The sequence below is a fragment of the Geotrypetes seraphini genome, chromosome 8 (genome assembly GCF_902459505.1).
Source record: "Geotrypetes seraphini chromosome 8, aGeoSer1.1, whole genome shotgun sequence".
NCBI lineage: Eukaryota > Metazoa > Chordata > Amphibia > Gymnophiona > Dermophiidae > Geotrypetes > Geotrypetes seraphini.
The window spans coordinates 125,166,396-125,185,692 of NC_047091.1; the positions used below are offsets into that span (position 1 = coordinate 125,166,396).

General features: G+C 49.9%; 1 protein-coding gene across 1 annotated transcript in view; it reads left to right on the forward strand.

Annotated features, from left to right (window-relative positions):
- The window catches only part of FAM174C (family with sequence similarity 174 member C), a 45,426-nt gene that overhangs the window by 9,799 nt on the left and 16,330 nt on the right, over nt 1-19,297 (forward strand). The window lies entirely within an intron of this gene.

Sequence of the window (19,297 nt, forward strand, 5' to 3'; positions counted from 1 at the left end):
GACTTTAAAAATAAATGGGATGCCTATAGGGGATCCCTAAGAGAGTCAATGTGAATAAATAGTCACTAGGTATAGACTTAAGAGGAAGGGACAGTAGGGTGGGCAGACTTGATGGGCTATGGCCCTTTTCTGCCGTCATCTTCTATGTTTCTATGTTTACATTCATTTAGCCAATACAGTACGCATGCGTGATCATTTTAGGAGACAACTGAGGTATCTGTTAAAAGCGCATGCGCGGGCATTCTGCCAGCTGTCAGCGCCATTTTGCCTCTTCAACAGAGTCTAGCTGCACCGTAAGTTTTTGGTCTTTCTATTACATTCAAGACGGGCCACAAATTTTCCATCTTGAGCATTTTGTGAAATGTTTTTAAAGTGTTTGAAGTTGTTTATATGTTATTTTTTGTGTTATAGATTTTGACCCCTGAGGAAGCCACACAAATGGTGAAATGGGTCCCTGTAGGGTTTTGATATCGACACTTGCAAATAACTACTAAGAACGAGGGTTTTGATAACTACTAATAATGACAAGATAAGTGCGATTTTTCTATTTTTATTTATTGAAAGTTTTTTGTTTAGCACATATTTTTGCACTAGTTTATTATTTATAACGAACTCGATGAACGATACCTCCTCCTGCATTTCTGGATAGAAATCTTTGATGATTCACCAGAGCAGGCATCTGAGAGTTCAATTATAGACTTGAAACATTCATTGAACAAGATTTATAACGTTTGGTCTTAGGAATCAGCAACTTGTTCCCATTGCTTTTCGATTAATACACATGCGCTAGCACAGGAGTAGGGAACTCCAGTCCTCGAGAGCCGTATTCCAGTCAGGTTTTCAGGATTTCCCCAATGAATATGCATGAGATCTATTTGCATGCACTGCTTTCAATGCATATTCATTGGGGAAATCCTGAAAACCCAACTGGAACACAGCTCTCGAGGACTGGAGTTCCCTACCCTTGTGCTAGTATATCAGGTGATCTCTGATGTTGCTGGCCCTTGCCTGTGTCGAGGTGGAACTTGCTGCATCAATCCGGGCAGAGAACAAGTGAGGCTGTGCTGAATTATTGAAAGGAGAAAGATGAGGCGGTAGTTCAATGTCTTGGAGGATCCTACATTTCCACGTCAGTGCCGTACAGACCCCAAAGCAGGGCCCTTGGTTGTGTTGCAAAGGAAGTGTGGGAGAGACGACCTGAGGGAAGGAAGCATGTTATCATTTGTAACTAAAATGATAACACGCTTCCTTCCCTCAGGGTGTCTCTCCCACACTTTTTTGCAGACAGTGTTCTCCCTAGCTTCTTTTAGCCGGGCGCTCACCTAAATTAGCCAGGCGGAGCACCCGGCTAAAAGACGCTAGGGAGAACACTGAGACTGTGTACTGTTTAGCAGTGTTTCTCAACTTCTTCAAGCCATACCCCCTAAACCTAACAAATACTAACCGAGTACTCTGCCCAAGCTCCCTCCTAAACCCACCCAAGCTCTACCCAGAACTGCCCAAGCTCTACCTGTGACCCCACCCCCATAATAATAATACTACTAATTGTAACACAATTTCTCCATTCATTTTTCATATACACACAATATAATCTTATTAATATGGTAACAACAAAATTTAAAAAACACAAAGCACACTGTATGCACTATGTAGAGAAAATGTTAATTATTTATATTCGGGAGGGGTTTTTTTTTCAAAGAGATCAAGGCAGATTACTTTAAAATACGCAATCGGTAATAACTATAGAAAAATAGACAAATATAGACAGCAGATATAAATTCACAAAACTGACACCTTTTGATCATTAAATTGAAAATAAAATTATTTTTCCTACCTTCATTGTCTGGTGATTTCATGAGTCTCTGGTTGCATTTCCTTCTGACTGTACATCCATTGTTTATTTCTGCCTCCTGCATGCTTCCTATTCTCTGGGCCCCATTCCCTTCCCCAACCAACATCTCTCTCTGTCTCGTCATGAGTCCAACTTTTTTTTCCTCTCTCCTCCACCCCTATTGGCAATATGTCTCCCTCTCTCTCTCACTGTCCATCTGTCTTGAGAGATCCAGGCATCTCTCCCACCCCCTCTACTGCCACATCCAACATTTCTCCCTCTCAACCCCCGGATCATGTATAGCATTTTTCACCAGCCCCATGCCCATTTCTCCTTCCATCACTCCTCTCCAGCACAATGCCACATTTCTTGCTCCTTCACTATGTCCAACATTTCACTCTCTTCCTTCCAGCATCTGCCATCTCTGTCTCTTCAATCCAGCATCTGCCCTCTCCCCCTTCCATATGATATCTGTCTTCTTTCTATGCCCCTCTCTCCTTTCCATCCAGCCTGCGCCCTCTCTCTCCTTTTTACATGATTCACTGCTCTCTTCATTTTTATCTCTCCTACACCGGATCTAGCATCTTTGTCCCTCTCTGCTTATTTCTCTGCTGACCCCCTTCCCATTATCAATCTCTCTTTCCTTAGCAAAGCAGCAGATGAATCCAGAGACAAGTGGGAATAGCTCACATCGACCAGCAGGTGGAGATAGAGAAACTGATTAACCGTTGGCCTTATAGCCTAGTATTCTCTCTGTCCATTCAGTTTGCTCTATCTCCCAGCAGGGTTGTGAGCTAGCTCTCTAGCTCCTGGATTTTGGCTGTGCCGGGTGCATTTCTGTGCAACTTGAGTCTGCTGTTGAGACTAGCTCTCTTCAGATAGACAGGGGTGCCTGGCTGAGCGGTGCCGGCTTTAGGAGTAACACCTGGGCCCTCCCAGGTCCCTTCTCCACCCTACCCTCCGGAGGATTGAGGGATTCATTGAGCTCTGTTGTTCTTCTTTCCAGTATAAAAAAAAAAAAAAGAGCCTGATATTAATGTGCTGTTCTTGTTTGGTCAGCTATAGTTACAACTGCCAGCCATAACTTAGCGTTGTAGGAATCGCGAATTGGTGGTGAGTACATTTCTACTATTTGTTCCCCCCCTCCGCATTCCGGCCGTCCGATCCGTCGACCGAGAGCGGGTCTATTCTTTTTGGTAGAAAGTCAGAGTCGCGAGTTTGGTGGGCTGGTTTCAAACGAGCAATACAGCAAAGTAAAATTAATGGCAGCAGAGGCTGCAAAGCGGTGTTCGCGCTGCGGAAAGCGCAGGACACTGCTAGGTCTGTGCTCAGCCGGGTGTTCAGATACACCGGCAGAGGCTTCTCAGGCAACAGAAGTGGCTATTTCCCGCGTTGGGGAGGCGCGATTGATTTCCCCTTCCCTCGCGGTTGAGTCGGCCGGACAACATACTACTGGGGCGGAGGAGGGGAAGCCAGCGGAGGTAGTAGCGTCGGGGACGCTGGGAGGAGCCGCGGTTCCGCTCCTCTGCTCCGATCAGACTGGGTTGGCTGGATTCGGGCTAACTTCGTTTTCGCCAGAGTTTGTTATGTTAATGCACCGAGCTTTTATGTTGCAGGGCGCTCAGCCGGTGCCTTTGAGTTTATCGGGGCTTCCGGTTCCATCTACTTCCACTACTGGTTTTGCTAGCAAACCTCCGGGTGCGGCTGCGGTTCTTGCGGTTTCTCCCGGGAACTCACGGGTAGCGAAGAAACGCAGACTCACAGCCGCGGACGAGGGAGATCCTATTCCAGTCTCCCCGTTATCTCTTCCTGACTCCCTTGAAGAGGGTGAGGTATTAGACTTGGAAGATCCCCCAGGTAGGGAAGTAGATGATCCTTCCGCTCTACGTCTTTTTCATAGGGAAGAACTTTCTTCTTTAATTTCTAAGGTGTTGCAAGGGTTAAACATCTCGCAAGATGATGCTACTATTTCTGGGTCCGCCAATCCCCTTATGACAGGGACGCGAAAGCCACCTAGGTCCTTTCCAGTGCATGAGGCTATGCAGGAACTTATCACGGCGCAGTGGGACACGCCGGAGGCAAGTCTGAGGGTGGCAAAAGCCATGCGGCTCTTGTACCCGGTTGCTCAGAATGAACTTGAGAAATTTCAATTACCCAGGGTTGACGCGCTGGTGGCCGCAGTTACCAAAAAGACTACCTTACCGGTTGAAGGGGGAGTTGCTCTAAAGGATGCTCAGGACAGAAAGATTGAATCTTCTCTAAAGATGTCCTTTGAAGTGGCTGCGGTCACTTTACAGGCCGCTATTTGTAGTTCATATGCGGCACGGGCGTGTCTGCAGTGGTCTCAGTTAATGACTGATAATTTAATGGAGTCTGGTGGTTCGGTTCCAGTAGAACTGGCTGATTTGGAGTCAGGTCTGGCATATTTAGCAGATGCTTTATATGATATTATTCGGGCTTCCTCAAAACAGATGTCTCTTTCGGTGGTTTCTCGTAGGTCTTTATGGCTCCGTAATTGGGCGGCAGATGCAGCGTCCAAACTCCGGCTCATAAAACTCCCTTTTAAAGGCCGTTTGCTTTTTGGGGAAGATTTAGATAGATTGGTTAAGGATTTTGGGGATACCAAAACCCAACGGTTGCCGGAAGATAGGCCTAGACCCCCGTTGAAGTCCTCCACCTCGAGACAGTTTCCGGGATGTTAGAAGATATCGGACAGGTAAACCAGGTTTTCGGTCCACGTATGGTTCCTTCCCTTCTTCAAGGCCTAGGTTTCCGCAGAAAAGTTCCTTTCGTGCAGCGAAACCTCCTTCAGCTCAGTCAGCCCGTGCCCCAGCAAATCGATCTTCACAATGACGGGGTCTTGGCTCCCTCCGCTATTCCCTTAGGGGGAAGACTGTCGGCTTTTGTAGCGGAGTGGGCCAATATCACGTCGGATCAGTGGGTGTTAGAAATTATTCAAGACGGTTACAAGTTAGAGTTCTCCTCTCCCGTCGCCGATTCTTTCTTGGTGTCCCCATGCTATGGGGCAACCAAGAGAGACTCGGTCCGGATGACTCTTCGGGTGCTTCTGGATCTGGGGGCGGTGGTGCCGGTGCCACAGGAAGAAGTGGGCCTCGGCAGGTATTCCATTTACTTAATTGTGCCAAAGAAAGGGGGGTCGTTCAGACCGGTGTTGGATCTCAAAAGAGTCAACGAATTTCTCAGTGTCCGTCATTTTCGGATGGAGACAGTTCGGTCTGTCATTGCGGCAGTGAGGCCGGGGGAGTTCCTCACTTCCCTCGATCTCAAGGAGGCGTACCTCCACATTCCGATATGGCCCCCGCATCAGAGGTTTCTGCGGTTTGCGATCCTAGGCCAGCATTATCAATTTCGGGCGATGCCCTTTGGTCTGGCAACAGCTCCTCGCACTTTTTCAAAAGTGATGGTGGTAGTGGCAGCATGTCTCCGCAAGGAGGGGATTCGAGTTCACCCTTACTTAGACGATTGGTTGATCCGCGCCTCTTCAAGGCAGGAAAGTTTGTCGGTAACTCAGAGAGTGATATCTCTCCTTCAGTCTTTGGGGTGGATCATCAACTTTCCCAAGAGTTCGCTGTCCCCGTCCCAGTCTTTGGTGCATTTAGGAGTGATGTTCGATACTTGTCGGGGGAAGGTGTTTCTACCCCGAGAACGGGGAGAGAAGTTACAGTCTCAGGTTCGTCTACTTCTCGAGTCCCCGAGACCTCGGGTTTGGGATTATGTACAGGTTCTAGGCTCGATGGTGGCGGCTCTAGAGGTGGTACCCTGGGCTCGGTTCCACATGAGGCCATTGCAAATGTCTCTTCTTTCACGGTGGTCCCCGGCGTCCCAGGATTACGATCGGCGTCTACAGTGGACTCCTCGAGCGGCTTCCAGCATGCAGTGGTGGCTCAACGAGTTCAATCTTTTCCAGGGCATGCCGTTAGCGACGCCGGATTGGGTCGTAATTACGACAGATGCCAGTCTTCGGGGCTGGGGGGCTCAGTGCCTCCAAGCATCGATACAGGGGGTTTGGTCCTCGGTAGAGGCCCAGTGGTCGATCAATATGCTGGAGTTGAGAGCTATCAGGCTTGCGCTTCTGGCATTTCAGTCCAGGATTCAGGACCGTCCAACCAGAATCTTTTCGGACAGCGTCACAGCGGTGGCGTATATCAATCGTCAGGGAGGTACACGGAGTCCTCAGTTAGCCGAAGAGGCAATGGTGCTGTTTCAATGGGCAGAGACGCATGTTCCTCTCCTCTCGGCGGCATACATTGCGGGTCACGAGAATATTCAGGCAGACTTCCTCAGCAGAAATCGTCTCGATCCAGGAGAGTGGGAGCTGTCCGCTCAGGCGTTCGATATGCTAGTCCTAAAGTGGGGGCTCCCGGAAATAGATCTCATGGCCTCGTCTCGCAATGCAAAGCTACCTCGGTTCTTCAGCAGACGCAAGGAACCGAACTCGGAGGGGGTAGACGCGTTAACTCTCCCTTGGCCTCCAAATTCCCTCCTATACATATTTCCTCCTTGGCCAATGATAAGTCGAGTGTTACAACGCATCGCTCTCTTTCAGGGACAGGTGATCCTGGTAGCTCCAGATTGGCCACGCCGTCCGTGGTACGCGGATCTGATGCAACTATATGCGGGCGATCGGTTGAAATTTCAAGTAACTCGGGACTTACTAACTCAGGGTCCAATCTCCATAGAAGATCCGTCCCACTTTGGTCTTACGGCCTGGCTATTGAACGGTCGCGGCTAAGAAATAGGGGTTATTCGGAGCAGGTTATTGCCACTCTTCTTCAAGCAAAGAAGATTTCCACGTCTACCTCCTATGCTAGAGTCTGGAAAGTTTTTGACTCGTGGTGTGGGAGGCACGGTATTTCGCCCTTCCGGGCGTCTTTATCGGCTATTCTTTCTTTTCTGCAAGAGGGCGTAGCTAAAGGGTTGGCCTATAATTCTCTGAAGGTTCAGGTGGCAGCCATTGCTTGTTACAAGGGCCGGATATCTCGTTTGGCGCTCGCATCACAGCCCGACGTAGTCCAATTTTTAAAAGGGGTTCACCATATCCGACCTCCTGTGAAGAGACCTTGTCCCTCGTGGAGTCTTAAGCTTGTCCTTGGGAGGTTGAGGGCGGTGCCTTTTGAGCCTTTATCCATGGCTACGCTGAAAGATGTCACTTTAAAAACAGTGTTTTTGGTGGCTATGGCTTTTGCAAGACGGGTGTCCGAATTGCAGGCGCTATCTTGCAGGGATCCATTTTTGCGGATTTCGGATGCTGGGGTATCGGTTCGAACGGTACCGTCCTTCCTGCCGAAGGTGGTGTCTTCCTTTCATATGAACCAGTGTTTATTCCTCCCGGCCTTTCGGAAGGAAGATTAGGGGGAGCAGTACTCGTTGTTACGTCTCCTGGATGTGCGCCGGATGATTCTACATTATTTGGGGGTGACTAACGACTTTCGTCGGTCAGATCACCTCTTTGTGTTGTTCGCGGGAAAAAACAAAGGAATGGCCGCGTCTAAAGCTTCCATTGCTCTTTGGGTCAAAGAGATGATTGCTTCGGCTTATTTGTTAACGGGGAAGCAAGTGCCAGAGCAACTTCGTGCTCATTCGACTCGAGCATTGGCTACGTCGTGGGCGGAGTCCGGGGGTCTTTCCTTGGAGGAAATTTGCAGGGCGGCTACTTGGTCGTCGGGAAATACCTTTTCAAAGCATTACCGGTTAGATGTGGCGGCCCGTGAGGAGGTTAGTTTTGGCGCTTCAGTGATTGCGGAGGCGGCATTAGCTTCCCACCCGATTTGAGTTTTGCTTTGCTACATCCCACTTGTCTCTGGATTCATCTGCTGCTTTGCTAAGGAAGGTAAAATTATGTTCTTACCTGTTAATTTTCTTTCCTTTAGAAGCAGCAGATGAATCCAGAGCCCCACCCTTTAAGTTAAATATCTGTATAGGTGTTCGGGGGCAATCTTTGTTTATTTTCCAGTTGGGTTATTGTTGGTAGTTGTATTCAGTAATGTTTCATGGTTGCATTTGATACTGGAAAGAAGTTTTTTGGAATGCTCATTCTCCTATCTCGGGATGCTTGGGCAAGGAGCATAACTGAATGGACAGAGAGAATACCAGGCTATAAGGCCAACGGTTAATCAGTTTCTCTATCTCCACCTGCTGGTCGATGTGAGCTATTCCCACTTGTCTCTGGATTCATCTGCTGCTTCTAAAGGAAAGAAAATTAACAGGTAAGAACATAATTTTACCATTTTCTCATTCCTGTCTCTCCCCTTCCCCTTCTCTAATCTCCCTGCCAGCTGTTTCCTTCCTTTTTTTCCTTCTCCCTTCCCTCCTCCTCCTGTCCAGCAGTAACTCTCTTCCCTTCCTTTCTCCCCTCCCAGCAGAATCTCTCCTTCTCCTTCCCTCCAGGTCCATTAGCAGCTGTACCTTTTTTCCCAGCGGTGGGCCAAGATCACAATGAATCAGTGGGCCCTGGAGGTGATTCGGTTTGTTTTTGCACTGGAGTTTTCCCACTCCTTGCCAGATCACTTTCATGCTTCTTGTCAGGAGGCATGGAAGAAGCGGGCCTTTCGCCAGACGCTTCAAAGATTGCTAGATCTCAAAGTGGTAGTGGCTGTTCCTCCGCAGGAGTGTAGCACCGACCGGTATTCAATTTACTTCATGCTGCCCAAGAAAGAGGGATCTTTTCGGTCCATCTTGGATCTGAAGGGGGTCAACAGGGCTCTGCGAATTCCATCTTTTCGCATGGAGACCCTGAGATCTGTCATTCTGGTGGTTCAGCCGGGAGAATTTCTGGCCTCTTTCGATCTGACGGAGGTCTACTTGCATGTTCCTGTTCGTACCGCCCATCAGCGGTTCCTTCGCCTTATGATCTTGGGACGGCACTATCAGTTTTGTGCGCTTCCTTTTGATCTGGCAACAGCTCCGCGGATATTCACCATGTTTATCGTGGTCGTGGCGGTGGCCTTGTGCAAGGAGGGCTTTCTGGTTCACCCCTATCTGGACAACTGGTTGATCTGAGCAAAGTCTTTTCAGGAGAGTTTCCGAGTTACGGCTCGGGTTGTAGAGTTCCTGTAGTTGCTGGGATGGGTAGTCAACCTGTCCAAGAGCTGGTTGACTCAGTCTCAGCACCTGGAGTACCTTGGGGTTCTTTTCAACACCAGCTTGGAGAAGGTCTTCCTGACAGAGGCTTGAGTGGTCAAGTTGCAGTCGCAGATTCGTCTTCTGATGGCTTCCCAGTGTCCAGGTCTTGGGGTCAATGGCGGCTTTCCTGGACGTGGTTCAGTGGGCCTGGCATGCACACGCTTCAGCAGTGGTTGCTCCAGTTGCACAGTATAGACTCTCCCGTTCCTCTTCGGGGGTTGATTCGTCACAGTCTCCGTTGGTTGCTACAGTCTTCCAATCTGGTGCAGGGAATGCATCTAGATCAGCCCCAGTGAACTGTGCTTCTCATGGACGCCAGTCTCCTTGGTTGGGGATCTCAGTGTCTTGGTCGCTTGGCTCAGGGCAGCTGGTCTCCGGAGGGAGCGTCTTGGTCGATCAATGTTCTGGAGACCAGAGCCATCCGGCTGGCGTTGCTAGCGTTCAGATGTTGTTGACAGGCAAGTCTGTTTGAGTTCTCTTGGACAATGCCAAGGCTGTGGCTTATGTCAATCGTCAGGGGTGAACCAGGAGTCATCTGGTGGTGCAGAGGCTGCTCTGCTTATGGTGTGGGCAGAGACTTATTTTCAGGACATCTCGGCTTCCCACATAGCAGGAATGGAGAATGTCCAGGCAGACTTCCTCAGTCATCACGTGCTAGATCTCGGAGAATGGTGTCTCAGTCCCGCAGCCTTCAGGTTGATTGTGCAGTCTTGGGGGCCGCTGGTCATGGACCTGATGGCCATGAATGTCAGTGCCAAAGCACAATGGTTCTTCTGTTGGCGCAGGGATGTTCAGACTGAGGGGCTGGATGCTCTGTACAGCCTTGGCTGATGGCCTGTATGTGGTTCCTCCATGGCTGATGGTGGGCAGAATCCTTCGCGTTGTTCGGCACCCTGGCTGTGTGATCCTGGTGTCTCCAGTCTGGCCCAGGTGCCCGTGGTATGCAGATCTGGTTTGTCTTCTCGTGGCAGATCCTCTTCCACTGCCCCTCTCGCCCGACCTTCTGACTCAGGGTCCCATTCCAGTGTTAGATTTGGGTCCCTTTTGTCCTAAGGCTTGGCTCTTGAGCGGGAACGCCTAGGTAAGAAAGGTTATATGGATCAAATGATTTCCACCCTGTCTGTCTGTTCTTATCAGGATTTGTGTGAAGAGTGTGTTTTTTCTGTGGGTTCTAGTATTTTTATAGGGTGGGGGAGATCAAAAGAACAGTGGCTTTGGCTCAGCTGGCAAGCTGTGGGGATGTTTTACTGAAGGGGCTTCTTCTATGCAATTTCCAACAGTATTGCTCTATGTTAGTTGTTACTCCTGTTAGGAGTGTTGTTACTGTTATAATTTGCACTTCTTGGTTCTGCTTGGCTATTTGGCAGACTGGTTAGACTAGAGGGAAGCACAGCTATTAGTATTACAGCTAAAGTTTTGTCTTAGTCTCCACCTGCTTGTCATGGTGAGCTATTGCCCATCAGTGAGCTGTATCGGTCTGGAGAGTCTAAAAGAAAGAAAATTAGCAGACAAGAACCTAATTTCTCCTTCTTCCTTACTTCCACTTTTGTGGAGAGGGACCACATCTGCTCTTCTCCAGTCCTCCGGTACCACTCCCGACTCTAGAGATTCATTGAAAAGGTCAGTCAGCAGAGCTACCAGAATTTCCCTAAGTTCCTTCAGCACCCTCGGATATACACTTTCTGGCACCATCGCTTTGTCTACCTTTATTTTAGCTAGCTCCTCATGAACGCAACCCTCTGAAAATCGACTACATGACAGCTTTCCTGACTACACGACCAGCCTCTTAACTTTTCCAGATATTTTTGCCTGTTTTCCTCTTTCTGTGATCTTTTGTAGTTTATGAAAGCTAACTTCCCTAGCAACAGCAGCAGATGAATCCAGAGGCCAATGGGATAGCACACATCTACCAGCAGGCGGAGATAGAGAAACTGGCTGGCTGCTGGCTGGCACTCCTCCTGTATCTTCAGTATTCTCTATCTCCCAGCAGGAAATGATCGCTATTCAACTAGCTCCTGAATTCTGGCTGTGACTGGAACTTTATTTTCTCCTGTTGAGGTTTCTCTTCAGTGAGCTGGCAATGCTATTTCTCCTGTTGAGATTTTCTCTTCAGTGAGACAGGGGTGTCCGGCTGAACGGTGCCGGCTTTAGGGGTTACACCTGGGCCCCCCCCCCCCAGGTCCCTGCCTCACCCTCCCTCCAATGATAGAGGGTCTGACTGGGTCTCAATTTTTTTCTTCTTTCCCTTCTCTGTATAAAAAAAAAAAAAGAGACCACAGTTGTTCCATTCTGCTCAACCTCAACCAGCTTTAACTGGCTTCAACAGGCCCTAACAACAAGCTTGTGAGTATGTCTGTTTGAACTTCAGGTTCTGTTTGGGAGTCTTAGTAATGTGGGTTCGGTCAACGTATGTTTAAGGAATGGATATTTTATTGAGGCTAAGTTTTATAACTAGAAATCCGTGGAGGGACTTCCCACCCTTTGCATTCATGCGCTTGGTTTCCTTGTTGGTTACAGCGCGGCAATAGCGGTGCGATTTCATGCTTGCACTTGTTCTCATTGTTGGGTTTCAGTGCAGCAATAGTAGTCCTGTTTATTCTGAGGCTCTCTTTCATCGGTGTTTGTCACGGCCATGTGCAGCTGATTGTGCAGGTGCCTGTTTATAGCAGCGTGCATGAGATGGGACATGTTTTTTTCGGCACTGTGGGCCTTTCTTCTGGTTATTCCCAAGTCTGATTTTCTTTCTATGCAAGCCGCGGTAGGGTAAATTTTGCGGGGCTTGAATCCGACTATGTTTCTAGGAGCGTTGATGCAGCGGCCACATGTCAGCGAGAATCAGGCGTGCGCTTGGGTCTCCGGCGATGGCGGGAGAGCTGCAGCGTTCCAGTAGTTTGTTTCTAGCTGACTTTGGTCAGGGTATGCCGGGGCTTCTCTCCTTTCCGGTTCAGACAAGTTGTATGTGTTTCACCAGCTTTGGAACAAGCTTGGGCAGATTTATATGTCTTATGTCTGTGTTCCTGCTGTACTCCCTTGAAGGAAGCTGCTTGGTTAATCGGACTCTGGGATTATCACTCAAAGGGTTTACCAGAGAGACTCTGACCTGTGCTAGGTCGCCCAGTCTCGGTTTGTCTCCGGACTGGGGCGACATATGGCAACTCACGGCACGGTGAGATCAGCAGTAAGATAGTGCCCTGTATTTCACACAGGTATCTCATTGTCTCTCTTGAGGTCCCTGCAGATTGAGCCTTTGTCTGTTGGTAACTGTCCTTATTTGGGCCTCTGTGCTGAGCTGCATGTGTCCAGTAGTGGCATAGGATATATATGCCTAAAGGTAGTACAAACAGTTTCCAAGTTCGGGCTGTTCTATGGGCATAATGACACTGTGCATCTTCCTGCGGCCAGGACTCTCTTTCTCTATTTCTGAGGGGGCCTGGACTTCAGATTTCCATGCTTATCATGCTGGTTTCTCCTGTCGCCATTTTCTCATGGCACATGCTAGATGGGCCCCCCCCCCCCCCCCCACGACCAGACAGGAAGGGCTGTACAGCTCCTTTTAACCAGGAGCCAGTTACCTATTCTATCAAGCCCACGGAGGATCTCGCGCTATGTGGCTGTTAGCCTCATCCCTGAAGCTCTCATTAGCGATGTGAGCTTTGTCTGATAACTGTAAGGATGCTGTTGTTTTCCACGGGGCGGTAGATGCAGCATCTTGATTGAGTCTAGTACATATTCACTTTAAAGGACATACGTATTTCGCTCATGTTGCATGGAGTTAGTACTGTTTTCATGATTCCAGTATATTCCTCTTTACATTGTGAAGCTTGATTTTTCCTAGGAGAATCTTCTTGCAGATCCTCCAGTTCTCATCCTGCCATTCCCTGATCTTCTGCACTTCATTCTGAGGGGATCTTGACTTCTTCCAATGACTCTTCAGGCTTTCTCATAAGGGAGAAGACGCTATAATGTCAGGTCAAGGGGCTGTGAAGATTTTTCAGGATGCTTGCAACTTTGCATCCTCCTCAGGTTTCCAGTTCGTTCTTGGAGTCTCTATGTTTTGTGTTTCCCTTTTCAGTGTTACTGGTCCTCAGGGCAGTTCTTGTAGTTCTTCGGGAACTAAGGGATGTTGTTCCACTTACTGCATGGTGCCCAAGATGGGGGCATTGGGCTGGCTGGATCCCATTCTGCTGAATTAGTTTCTCAGGGTTACACATTTCTGCAGAAAAACTGGGAGAATATATACATTTTCCCTATGGACTCTGAATCGGCACTAGGTTTGCTTGCCTCTCTTTGAGCAGCGCTTTCGGTTTTGGCACATGCTGTTTCACCTACCCAAGGCTTCAAGAACATTTTAGAAAATGTGGGCAGTGGTACCGTTTTGGCGCTACCAGGTGATTCACCTAATTTCTTCTTGACTGACTGCTTGATTCGGATGTCTTCCAGTCGGGCCATTTGACTGACACGAAAAGGGTGGTTTCTTTTCCTCAGTTCTTTGGACGTGAATCTTCGAATTTGCACAGCGCTCTTTTCTCTTGTACTATTTATAGGTATATCGGGGAGATGTTTTTATTCATATAGGAGAAATGTGTTTTTTCCTAGAGACTAGGGCGATGGGTCACAGTCTCTTCTTTGGTCACCATGTCCCAGAGTATGGGATTCTGTACAGGTTATAGGATCCATGTTGCTGACTCCAATGGGAACTTCGGCTTGCTTTCCCATTATAATGCCAGTGTTCTCCCTAGCGGGTTATAGCCGGGCGCTCCGCCCAGCTAACTTAGGTGAGCGCCCGGCTGTCAACATTTTTTTAAACCCTGGAGCATGGGTTCAATTCGCTGCAGGCTAAGGCGGGAGATAGGGCAGCGAGTTGAAGGAAGGGAGGGAGGGAAGTAAGCTTATGTGCGTGGTGAGTTGTGCCTAAGGAGGGAGGAGGAGGCGGGGTGGGCTGGTAGGACGGTTGGTTTTCAGTTTGCCTCTGGAAAGAGGGGGGGGTTAGCGTCTGCGTGCTTGGCTTCTCTTAGCACTCGTTGTTGCGCTGCGGTGCAGAGCGGGTGGTGAGTCCCTTGGCCAGCTAGCATGGTACTGCGGAAGAAAAATAAGAGACCCCCCCGGTCTTCAGCCACAAGTTCATGATTCAAAATCATGCCGATATGGTGTCGTGCGTGGCCATGGTCATCCTGTTGGCTGTCAAAATTTTTTTAAACCCTGGAGCATGGGTTCAATTCGCTGCAGGCTAAGGCGGGAGATAGGGCAGCGAGTTGAAGGAAGGGAGGGAGAGAAGCAAGCTTATGTGCGTGGTGAGTTGTGCCTAAGGAGGGAGGAGGAGGAGGCGGGGTGGGCAGGTAGGACGGTTGGTTTTCAGTTTGCCTCTGGAAAGAGGGGGGGATTAGCGTCTGCGTGCTTGGCTCCTCTTAGTGCTCGTTGTTGCACTACGGTGCAGAGAGGGTGGTGAGTCCCTTGGCCAGCCAGCATGGTACTGCGGAAGAAAAATAAGAGCCCTCCAGGTCTTCAGCCACGAGTGCGTGATTGAAAATCACGCCGATATGGTGTTGTGCATGGCCATGGTCATCCTGCTGGGACTCATGTTCGAGGTATTGGGAAGCTGCTACCTGTGTGGCCTGTCTGCGCATGTCAGCCTGTGTAACTTCTGTAACGAAAACCCCCGTCCTCCCTGCCTTGTCCCAGCGTGCCTAGCAGCGAACCACTTGTAGGGCTTACCAAGTTTCTAAAGCCTTATCCCACCAAACTGAGGTTAACGGTTTTACTTGCTTTGGGCCTTCCTCGCTGCTGGGTCCTGCCTTCGCGGAAACAGAAAGTAGGCAGGACCCGGCAACGAGGAAGGCGACCCGAAGCAGGTAAAAGCAGCAAGTTGTAAGCTTCCCTCTGTCGCTGACCTATGGAAAATAGGTCAGCAATGGAGGGAAGCTCACAACTTGCCTAGTGACTCTGCCGACGGGTGTATGAGCTGGGAGGGATGGGAAGAGAAATGCTGCTTCTGCACCGAATGGGGGAGGGGGAAGAGAAATGTTCTGTTGCTGCACCCATTTTTTGGGGGGAGGGGAAGGGAAGAGAAATGTTGCTGCTGCTGTACCCAATTTTTGGAGGGGGAGGGGGGAAGAGAAAAGCTGGTGCACCCAATTGGGGGGGAGAGAAAAGCTGCTGCTGCACCCACTTGGGGAGGGGAAGAGAAGTGCTGCTGCAGCAGCAGCAGCAGCACCCAATTGGGGAGAGAGAGGGGAGAAGTAAGACCAGGGAAGGGAGAGGAGAGGTATGAGATGCCAAGACCATGGGAGGGAGGGAGGGAGGGAAAGGAGCTACCAGACCATGGTGGGGGGAGAGATGTCAGCACATATGGGGGGAGAGAAGTGAAAGAGATAGAGATGCCAGACCATGGGGTGGAGTGGGAAGGAAGGAAGGAAAGGAGAAGAGAGAGATGCCAGAGCATAGGGGAGGGGGTGAAGCTGAAATGAATCATGTACAAAGGAGAGAAAGGGCATATGGTTATACAGTTTATTGAAGGGACATAGAAAGAGGGAAGATGCCATATGGAACAGAGAGAGGGTGAACATTGGATGCAAGAGGTAGAGAGAGGGTGGACAGTAGATGGAAGGGGTATAGAGAGAGAGAGAGGGAAGGGACAAAGAGAGGACAGATGTTGCATGGAAGGGAGCAAGGACAAATGCTGAATAGAAAGAAGAGAGTGAAGAGAAGATGATTAAAGCAGAAATGACAAAAGGTAGAAAAAAAATTGTTTTGTTGCTTTACGTAGAATCAAGTAGTATTGTAACTGTATTGATTAAAGTTTATAAATAGGAAATGGAAATAAGGCAGTTTTTTAGGGACTAAACCCCTTTCCTCAGGTCAGGACAGGATACCATAACAGCAGGGATGCCCAAATGATCGATCGTGATCGACCAGTAGATCGCAAAGGCAATGTGAGTCGAGCGCGTTGCCTTTCCATTCTTTTTCTTCCTGCCTCCCTGACCAGGCCAGGCGCGTACAAGCACTGGACTCACAAGATTTCACCTCCGACGTCAATTCTGATGTCGGAGAGGAAGTTCTGGGCCAGCCAATCACTGCCTGGCTGGCCTGAAACTTCCTCTCTGACATTAGAATTGACGTCGGAGGTGAAGTCTTGTGAGTCCGGCGCTTGAATGTGTCTGGCCTGGCTCGGGGAGCCAGCAGAGAGAAATCGGCATGGTGGCTTAGGGGGTAGGGAAAGAATCGGGGAAGTGGAGAAATCGGTGCGATGGCTTGGGGGGGGCAGAGGGAGAGAGAAAGAAAGACAGGCAGGGGGAGAGAGAGAGAAAGAAAGGCAGAAATAAAGAGGGGGGCAGGGGGAGAGAAAGACAAGCAGGCAGGGTGGAGAGAGAAAGAAAGAGGGACAGAAAGAAAGAAATATTGGATTTACAGTCAGAAGAAGGAAATGCAACCAGAGACTCATGAAATCAGACCAGAAGGTAGGAAAAATGATTTTATTTTCAATTTAGTGGTCAAAATGTGTCCGTTTTGAGAATTTATATCTGCTGTCTATATTTTGCACTATGGCCCCCTTTTACTAAACCACAATAGTGGTTTATCCCAGGACAAGCAGGCAGCATATTCTTAACGCATGGGTGACGTCACCGACGGAGCCCTCGGTACGGACCTTTTTAACTAGAAGTTTCTAGTTGGCCGCACCACGCGTGCGCGAGTGCCTTCCCGCCCGACGGAGGAGTGCGTGGTCCCCAGTTTCTTCGTTTCCGCGGAGCGAAGAAGACGCGTGTGTTTTTCAACGACCGTTGAACTCACTTTTTTGCCTTCCCGCTCGCGAATTTTTTCTTATTTTCTCTGTATTCACCTTCGGGTTTCTTTTCTTTTAGTTTGCAAAAAAAAAAAAACTTTGATTTTTTCTATCTTTTTTCGTTTTGCCCCGGCGGGGCCTGTTGCCATTATCCAGGCCTCGGGATTCGATTTTGCGGAGGCTGTTTTCCCCTTCATGCCCCCGCAGGTCGGTTTCAAGAAGTGCCAGCGGTGTGCACGCCCGATCTCCCTCACTGACCCACACAATTGGTGTTTACAGTGTTTGGGGCCAGAGCATCGGGCGGACTCCTGCACCCGCTGTGCCACTCTTAAAAAGCGGACGCTTAAAAACCGAAAAATCCAACAAGATCTGTTGTTCGGCACCGGGTCGACCATGGAATCCTCGACTTCGACAGCGGTACCACAGAAATCGGCACCGTCGGCTTCGACGACGCCCGACCCCACATCGGCGCCGCTGGCGCAAGGTAAGCCGGCTAAGAAGCCTACCCCTTCCCTCGAGCGCCCACCAGCCACAGTGGCGACACCGACCCTGCCGGCCTCGAGCCGAGCCCGAAAGCGCTCCGTCCCGATTTCGGTGAGTGCCTCATCATCGGCCTCCTCATCGCCGGGACGTAGAGCGGCACCTAAGGAACCGAAGAAAAAGAAAGCGGTTCCGGTGCCTCCCCTGGATGACCGAATTGCGGCCATCCTCCAGGGTCAACTGCAAGACCAGCTGAAACGTCAGCTCGAGCAACTGTTGCCTACTATCCTGGCACCGCTTCTTCCGGTACCAGACCGGCCCGAGCCCCGTACCGAGCCACCGGTGTCCACCCCATCGGTACCTATTAATACCTCCATGCCGATTCTCTCGGCCCAACATGCCACTGCGGATCCTCCTCGGGACCGAGCGGAGCACCATTCTTCCCGGGACCGGGACCGACGCCGGTCCTCCTCCCCCGGTACCGTTTCGGTACGCTCTGGGAAATCTTTGTCCAAGACTCACCATACCGACCCTTCCACCCCGGTGTCGCGTCATGCACACCCGGAGGTCCGGGACCCAGACTTGTGGGAAGAGTCTCCCCCCCGGTACCGAGGAAGATCTCTCCTCCTCTGATGAGGATCCCTCAGCTCCTGATGCCACCTCCAGGCCTGAGCAATCCTCCTTCTCAAAGTTTCTCAGGGAGATGTCTGCCGCCCTATCCCTCCCTCTGGAATCAGACTCCAAGAAATCCCAAGCCTTTCTAGAGGCTCTGGATTTTGAGCAACCTCCCAAGGAGTTTCTTAAACTACCCGTGCATGACATCCTACGGGAGACTTTCTATAAAAATTGGGAAAACCCCCTTACAGTACCTGGGGCCCCACGCAAGTTAGATAACCTTTATAGGGTTATCCCTATTCCAGGATTCGATAAGTCACAACTTCCCCATGAGTCCCTCCTGGTTGAATCCACCTTAAAGAAGACTCAGGGCTCCAGTGTCTATGCCTCCACCCCCCCTGGCAGAGAGGGTAAAACCATGGACAAGTTTGGCAAGAGGCTCTATCAGAATGCCATGTTGGCCAACAGGGCGAACAACTATTCCTTCCATTTTTCATTCTACATGAAACACTTGGTCCAGCAGTTGTCAGCCCTCCAGAAGTATCTCCCAGAGAGGAAGATCCCACTTTTTCAGCAACAAATCTCTGGTCTCCTCCAATTGAGAAAATTTCTGGTCCGCTCGATATATGATTCCTTCGAGCTTACCTCCCGTGCCTCTGCCATGGCTGTAGCCATGCGCCGCCTGGCCTGGCTGAGAGTCTCAGACTTGGACATTAATCACCAAGATCGTCTAGCCAACGCCCCTTGTCTTGGGGATGAACTGTTTGGAGAGTCCCTGGATTCCACCACCCAAAAACTCTCTGCGCATGAAACTAGGTGGGACACCCTGATTAAACCAAAAAAGAAGGCTCCGCCTACACGTCCTTACAGGCCTCAAACCTCATACCAGCGCAGATTCTCAGCCAGACCACTCAACCCGCCTTCCCAACAGTCTCGGCGGCCACGGCAGCAACATCACCAGGCGCAGGCACGTTCTCAATCCACTCAACCTAACAAGCCTCTGCCTTCTGCTAAGCCGTCTCAGCCCTTTTGACTCTTCTCTCCAGGGCATAGCCAGTCTTCCACCTTCGCTACCTCTTCCACAACCAATCGGAGGTCGTCTCACCATTTTCTCCAGCCGTTGGGAGGTCATCACATCGGACCAGTGGGTCCTCAACATCATCCACCACGGCTACTCTCTCAACTTCCAGACTCTTCCACCGGACAACCCTCCCGTAGAGTCTGCTTCTCATTCATCTCAAATCCCCCTCCTCCTGAGGGAGGTTCAATCCCTCCTTCTTCTCAATGCCATCGAAGAGGTACCTCCAGAACAAAGGGGTCAGGGATTCTACTCCCGCTACTTCCTGGTACCCAAAAAGACGGGAGACCTCCGTCCCATTCTCGATCTCAGGAACCTCAACAAACACCTCGTCAAGGAGAAGTTCAGAATGCTTTCCCTTGCCACGCTCTAC